Source organism: Schistocerca gregaria, chromosome 10 (genome assembly GCF_023897955.1).
Source record: "Schistocerca gregaria isolate iqSchGreg1 chromosome 10, iqSchGreg1.2, whole genome shotgun sequence".
Lineage (NCBI taxonomy): Eukaryota > Metazoa > Arthropoda > Insecta > Orthoptera > Acrididae > Schistocerca > Schistocerca gregaria.
Window position 1 is genome coordinate 154411171 of NC_064929.1, and position 7526 is coordinate 154418696.

At 47.1% G+C, this 7526-nt stretch overlaps 1 pseudogene; it reads right to left on the reverse strand.

Annotated features, from left to right (window-relative positions):
- Positions 1–2814: 2814 nt before the first annotated feature.
- On the reverse strand, positions 2815–2932 carry LOC126293824 (5S ribosomal RNA; annotated as a pseudogene).
- Positions 2933–7526: the final 4594 nt, after the last annotated feature.

A 7526-nucleotide genomic window follows, 5' to 3' on the forward strand; every position in this document is an offset into this window, starting at 1 on the left:
AGAACCTCTTATCAGTCCACCTAATGTTCAACATTCTCCTGCAGTAACTGCATCTACATCTACGTGGATACTCTGCAAATCACACTTAAGTGCTACTCCTAGGATATCTACTTCTACGTTAATGTTGGCAGCTGTTCTTGATTCAAATTCTGGAATATTTACTTCGTCCTCCCTTCCTGTGACGGCATTTCGGAAGGCTGTCTTTAGTAACTCTGCTGTGGCGGCACTGTCTACGATAATATCTCCATTGATCTCAAATGGTTGCAATCTCTTCTGTTCTGATTTTCCCACATGCCGTGTATCACTACTATACAGTGCTGTGTTCGAAATATACGTTCTAAGAAATATCTTCCTCAAATTATGGCTTATGTTTGATACCATTAAATACCATTAACCTTGTTTTCGTGAGAAATGGCACTTTTGGCAGTCCTACCACGCTTTTCATGCTCTGACCGACATAGGTCATTTTACTACCTGGACACAGAATTCCTTATCTTCGCCTACTTCTTAATCACAAATTCCTGATGTTAAGTTTCGCTGTTATCACTTCTGCTACTTCTCACTACTTTTATCTTTCTTCAATTTACTCTCACTCCATATTCTGTGCTCATCAGAACTCGTTCCATTGAACGGCACCTGTAATTCTTCTTTACTTTAACATGAAGATCACAATGTCATCAGCGAACATTATAATTGATATCCTTACACCATTAACATTAGTCCCGCTCTTGAACCTTCCATTTATCTACGTCTTTGCTTCTTCGAACAATAGATGGAACAGTAGAAAAAGGGACTACATCCCTCTCTTACTCTTTTAAATCTGAGCACTTTGTTCTCTGTCTTCCATTCATATTTCTCCCTCTTGGCTTTTGTACATATTCTCTAGTACCCATATTTTCCTATAACTTACCGCTATCTGTCTCTGAATTTCGAACATACTGCAATGTTTTACAGTTTCACGGGACGAGATCTCGGTCGGATCAAAGATTTTTCCAGAAGAAATACGTGCGCCAGCCCACTGAGCCAAACAAAATTCTTATTACAATGAAATGAATACCCCTAGCTGCATCCAAGCGTTGGTATAAGTCAAAGGGGACAGTTGAAAATATGTGCTCCGACCGGGACTCAAACCCGGGATCTCCTACTTACATGGCAGACGCTCTATCCACCTGAGCCACCGAGGACGTGGAGGATAGTACGAGTGCAGGGAATCATCTCTGGCACGCTTCCCGTGAGACCCATATTCGCAACTTATTGTCCTGCACTAAGTTCATACTGTCCCTGCCCATTATACTCAATACACGCAGCTTTACCACCGGTTCCGTAAGAGTTCGAGCACTGATTGTGCATCCGCACAAAAGAAGATAGTCAAATGGCCGATGGGCCTTAAGTATATGTATATGAAGATGGTATCTGTTCCTTCGGACAAGTCCGGGTTGAAGGGGTTGGCAGGCCTGGAAAAGTGGCCTTTTTCCTCCCTCGACCGCTAGCGCGAGACATATTGGCGCCGTCGAGTTGGCAATACTGCGGGCGTCTTTTGTCAGACACAGCACGTAAAACATCTTCCACGTTTTCTTCGTCCATCTCCCGTTTCGGACATGTCCGAAAGAACATGTACCATCTGTATATATAAATAAATTCTTATCATCATCAGCTTTTTAGCACTTCGTCTTCAGGCCACGAGTGGCCTACTGGGACCATCCGACCGCCGTGTCATCCTCAGTGGAGGATGCGGACAGGAGGGGCGTGGGGTCAGCACACCGCTCTCCCGGCCGATATGATGGTATTCGGGACCGAAGCCGCTACTATTCGGTCGAGTCATTCTCAATGGAGAGAAGTCTTCCGAAGTAAGAGTGATTTCAGGTATGCCGCAGGGGAGTGTCGTAGGACCGTTGCTGTTCACAATATACATAAATGACCCGGTGGATGACATAGGAAGGTCACTGAGTCTTTTTGCGGATGATGCTGTGGTATATCGAGAGGTTGTAACAATGGAAACTTGTACTGAAATGCAGGAGGATCTGCAGCGAATTGACGCATGGTGCAGGGAATGGCAATTGAATCTCAATGTAGACAAGTGTAATGTGCTGCGAAAACATAGAAAGATAGACCCCTTATCATTTAGCTACAAAATAGCAGGTCAGCAACTGGAAGCAGTTAATTCCATAAAGTATCTGGGAGTACGCATTAGGAGTGATTTAAAATGGAATGATCATATAAAGTTGATCGTTGGTAGAGCAGATGCCAGACTGAGATTCATTTGAAGAATCCTAAGGAAATGTAATCCGAAAACAAAGGAAGTAGGTTACAGTACGCTTGTTGGCGACTGCTTGAATACTGCTCAGAAGTGTGGGATCCGTACTTAATAGGGTTGATAGAAGAGATAGAGAAGATCCAACGGAGAGCAGCGCGCTTCGTTACAGGATCATTTAGTAATCGCGAAAGCGTTACGGAGATGACAGATAAACTCCAGTGGAAGACTTTGCAGGAGAGACGCTCAGTAGCTCGCTACGGGCTTTTGTTAAAGTTTCGATAAGATACCTTCACCGGTGAGTGAAGCAGTATATTGCTCCCTCCTACGTATATCTCGCGAAGAGACCATGAGGATAAAATCAGAGGGATTAGAGCCCACACAGAAGCATACCGACAATCCTTCCTTCCAAGAACAATGCGAGACTGGAATAGAAGGGAGAACCGATAGAGGTACTCGAGGTACTTACCGCCACACACCGTCAGGTGGCTTACGGAGCATGGATGTAGATGGAGATGTTGAGAGTAGCTCCTCTATTGGCATCACGAGGCTGAGTGCACCCCAGAAAACAGCGCATGGCGGCCTGGATGGCCACCCATCCAAGTGCCGACCACGCCCGACAGCGCTTAACTTCGGTGATCTCACGGGAACCGGTGTAACCACTGCGGCAAGGCTGTTGCCATCTTATTATCATCTATTTATATAATTTTCTGCGTAACCCTCACAGCACAAATCATACTTTTCCAATTTTTTTTTAGATATGTTTAATGCCCTCTTTGTCTGCCCTAGTCTGTTCCTGACATCCTCCTTGCTTCATCCGTCATGCGCTCTTCTGCTTGTTATCATTATCGAGAAACAAAACGTGGAAGGTGTGTTACGCCCTGTGTCCGACAAAAGACGCGCGCAGTATTGCCGACACGACGGCGCCAGCATGTCCCGCGCTCGCGGTCGAGGCAGGGAAAAGGCCACTTTTCCCAGGCCTGCCAACCCCTTCAGCCGCGGCGCGCGCGCTCCTCTTCTGGTCGGCGCGCATGCCGGCCCGAAATAGCCCGTAATGAGAAATCGATTAATCCGAAAATAATTTGATTTTGAGAGGCGCGTCGGCCGCCGCGTAATTCGTGCCAGAGGCCCGCCTCGCGGCTGCGTGGACACGCACGCACGCACATACGCACGGTGAGCGATGAGCGGTTCCAAGGCTGGCAGCCCTGGCGCGGTACGCAGTTTAGGGACAGATTGAGGAGGCAATCCCGGCCGCGCGCTCACGTATGTATATGAACGGCGCGCCGCGGAAGCGTATTAGGACGGCGAAATTATTGGGATTGCCAATATTTGAATTTGATTAGTTTCGCGTTATTGGTTTCGGCAGAAGCGTCGGATCCCTGCCACACCGAACGCCTCGCCCTTTTTTTTATTCTTTCCGCTTCCGATCGGCGTTTTTATTCAGTTTTTTTTGCCATCCTTTCACCCGGTGAAAGAGGTCTCGTCCGCCCATTTTTTTTTTTTTTTTTTGTAACTCCGTCCCCATTCCTCCCTCATCCCCTTCGACGTAGCCTCCCTTGGAGTATTTAAGCATTTCGGAGGGACATGTGTGACGGGAATACGCAAATCCCTGCGGAATGTGTGTTTGCAGACGCTTACGCGCGCGCGCGCGTGTGTGTGTGTGTGTGTGTGTGTGTGCGGTTTTTGTACTGTCACGCTGCAGTACTTTTATTTTTAATGGGTCCCCTCGGAGAAACGCAGTCCGCCTATAAAGCAGGAACGCTCTCTCTCTCTCCCTGCTGTTGTTTCGAATGGGACCGTGACGAGAATAAAGCGTTTTTGTCCTGTCTTCTTGCCGTCCGGCAGCGAACGTAACCTCGCCTCGACATTTCAGCTGAGGAATCTCTTGCCCTGGTGGCCATCCTTCGGTTTCCTCTTTTGTGTTACGCGAAAAGTTAGTAAGCAAATCGAAGAGTAAAATTTTCTAAGTTCGAACAGCCAACTTTACTGAAACGAGTGGACCAGAATGAAATTTTCGCTCTGCAGTGGAGTGCGCGCTGATACGAGACTCGATCTTGGGATGTTTTCCTTTTGCGGGCAAGCGCTCTACCATCTGACCTACCAAGCACGACTCGTGCCCTGTACTCACAGCTTCAATTCTGCCAGTATCTCATCTTCCAAACTTCACAGAAGCTCTCCTGCGAACCTTGCAGACCTAGCGCTCCTGGAAGAAAGAATATTGCGGAGACATGGCTTAGCCACAGCCTGGGGGACGTTTCCAGACTGAAATTTTCGCTCTGCAGCGGAGTGTGAGCTGATATGAATCTTCAGATTAAAGCTGTGTGCCTGACCGAGACTCGACTTCGGGACCTTTGCCGTTCACGGGCAAATGGACTACCGTGATAGGGACATGTGTAACGGAAATACGCAAATCCTTGCGGAGCATATGCGTGTGTTTGCAGACGGCACTTGAACGCAAAAGGCAAACGTCCGGAGTTCGTGTCTCGGTCCGGCACACAGTTTTAATCTGCCAGGAAGTTTCATGTGGAAATATCAACTGCCGCCAGCCGGAAGAGTAACCATTTTAACACCGTAACTAAGTCAGGAAGACAGCAACCTGTAGACTCCTGAGCGAGATTGTACGAAAGCTCAACAGAAAGTTGTTGCAAAAGTGCACGACGGATCCTCTTCGTAACACCATGTAAGAGACCCTATGTAGGACACAGCATGGCCTAGCAGACGTTCGACTGTTGACAACGGGAGCAGAACCGATTTGGTGCCAGCAGCGGTGGCCGAGCGGTTGTAGGCGCTTCAGACCGGATCCGTGCGACTGCTACGGTCACAGATTCGAATCCTGCCTCGGGTATAGATGTGTGTGATGTCCTTAGGTTAGTTAGGTTTAAGTAGTTCTACGTTCTAGGGGACTGATGACCTCAGCTGTCAATTCCCATAGTGCTCAGACCCATTTGAACCGATCTGGTGATTACGAATGACTTCGACTTTGTATAGTGGTGCATCTAAAATAGTTCAAATTGCTCTAACCACTATGATGGGACTTAATATCAGTGGTCATCAGTCCCCTAGACTTTGAACTACTTAAACCTAACTAACTTAAGAACATCACACACATCCATGCCCGAGGCAGGATTCGAACCTGCTACTGTAGCAGCAGCGCGGTTCCTGACTGAAGCGCCTAGAACCGCTCGTCCTCAACGGCCGGCGTGGAACGTCTCCTCTATGACATAAATACTCCACCTCCACTATCCTGGAGCACTCAATCTACAGGACTGATGGCGTTCATGTAATTCACACTCGATTCGACAGTCACAGTATGGTAATTGCTTGTGTGTGAGATAGTTTGGATTCCGTAGAAATACTGGAACACGCGAGGCCATACTGATCTTACGACTTATCTTAGAAGAAAGATTAAGGAAAGGCAAACCTACGTTTCTAGCATTTGTAGACTTAGAGAAAGCTTTTGACAATGTTGACTGGAATACTCTCTTTCAAATTCTAAAGGTGGCAGGGGTAAAATACAGGGAGCGAAAGGCTATTTACAATTTGTACAGAAACCAGGTGGCAGTTATAAGAGTCAAGGGCCACGAAAGGGAGGCAGTGGTTGGTAAGGGAGTGAGACAGGGTTGTAGCCTCTCCCCGATGTCATTCAATCTGTATATTGAGCAAGCAGTAAAGGAAACAAGAATTCGGAGTAGGTATCAAAATCCATGGAGAAGAAATAAAATCTTTGAGGTTCGCCGATGACATTGTAATTCTGTCAGAGGCAGCAAAGGACTTGGAAGAGCAGTTGAACGGAATGGACAGTGTCTTGAAAGGAGTGTATAAGATGAACATCAACAAAAGCAAAACGAGGATAATGGAATGTAGTCGAATAAAGTCGGGTGATGCTGAGGGAATTAGATTAGGAAATGAGACACTTAAAGTAGTAAAGGAGTTTTGCTATTTGGGGAGCAAAATAACTGATGATGGTCGAAGTAGAGAGGATATAAAATGTAGACTGGCAATGGCAAGGAAAGCGTTTCTGGAGAAGAGAAATTTGTTAACATCGAGTATAGATTTAAGTGTCAGGAAGTCATTTCTGAAAGTATTCGTATGGAGTGTAGCCATGTATTGAAGTAAAACATGGACGATAAATAGTTTGGACAAGAAGAGAATAGAAGCTTTCGAAATGTGGTGCTACAGAAGAATGCTGAAGATTAGATGGATAGATCACATAACTAATGAGGAAGTACTGAATAGGATTGGGGAGAAGAGACGTTTGTGGCACAACTTGACCAGAAGAAGGGATCGGTTGGTAGGACATGTTCTGAGGCATCAAGGGATCACCAATTTAGTATTGGAGGGCAGCGTGGAGGGTAAAAATCGTAGAGGGAGACCAAGAGATGAATACACTAACCAGATTCAGAAGGATGTAGGTTGCAGTAGGTACTGGTAGATGTAGGAGCTTGCACAGGATAGAGTAGCATGGAGAGCTGCATCAAACCAGTCTCAGGACTGAAGACAACAACAACAACAACGAGATAGTCTGTATCCTTGGATAATGCATTCCAGTACCCAGTGTTGAAATTGTAGCAGCGAGCACTGGTGGGTAATCCAGGGATCTACCAACATGGCTCCGGTCCTCGACAGAAGCTACCCCACATCTCCAGTATCACACAAGTCTGACAGTCTACTGTGCGAGCGGGCCAGATTCAGCATTCAGCATGACAACACGGCATCCGACATCACGGTCCACCTAAGGGGAGAATTCGGGCAGTGATACGAAAGGGACTGAGTACTCCGAAAAGACAGACACAGACACATGTTGCCGTGGCCGCTATCTCCCAGCAGGGTCGCGCCTACCTCGCCAGCGGGGGGCAACCCGCCGCACAAGCGTTTCAGCGACTTCCGCTCTCAGCTAATGCAACGTCCTCAGCAGCCGCGGGTCCGCTCCTGCATTCAGTGGGTTCCTCTCCAGATTACGCAGGCCCCAACCATCGCGGAAGACACGACTATGAGTCATTTTCTGAATAATTAATGAAATCGCGTTGAATACTGTTTTGTAGTGTGTACCGACGCCTCACAGGAACACCGAAGTGCCAAAGTAATTATTATAGGCATGCATGTTGAAATACAGAGATATATAACCAGGCAGAACACGGCGCTGCGGTCGGCAACGCCTAAATAAGGTTGGTTGGTTGGGTTGTGCGGGTTGAAGGGGCCAGACTACCTACATAAGGCAGTAAGTGTCTGGCGCGGTTGTTAGATCGGTTTCTGCTCCTACAATGGTATGTTATCA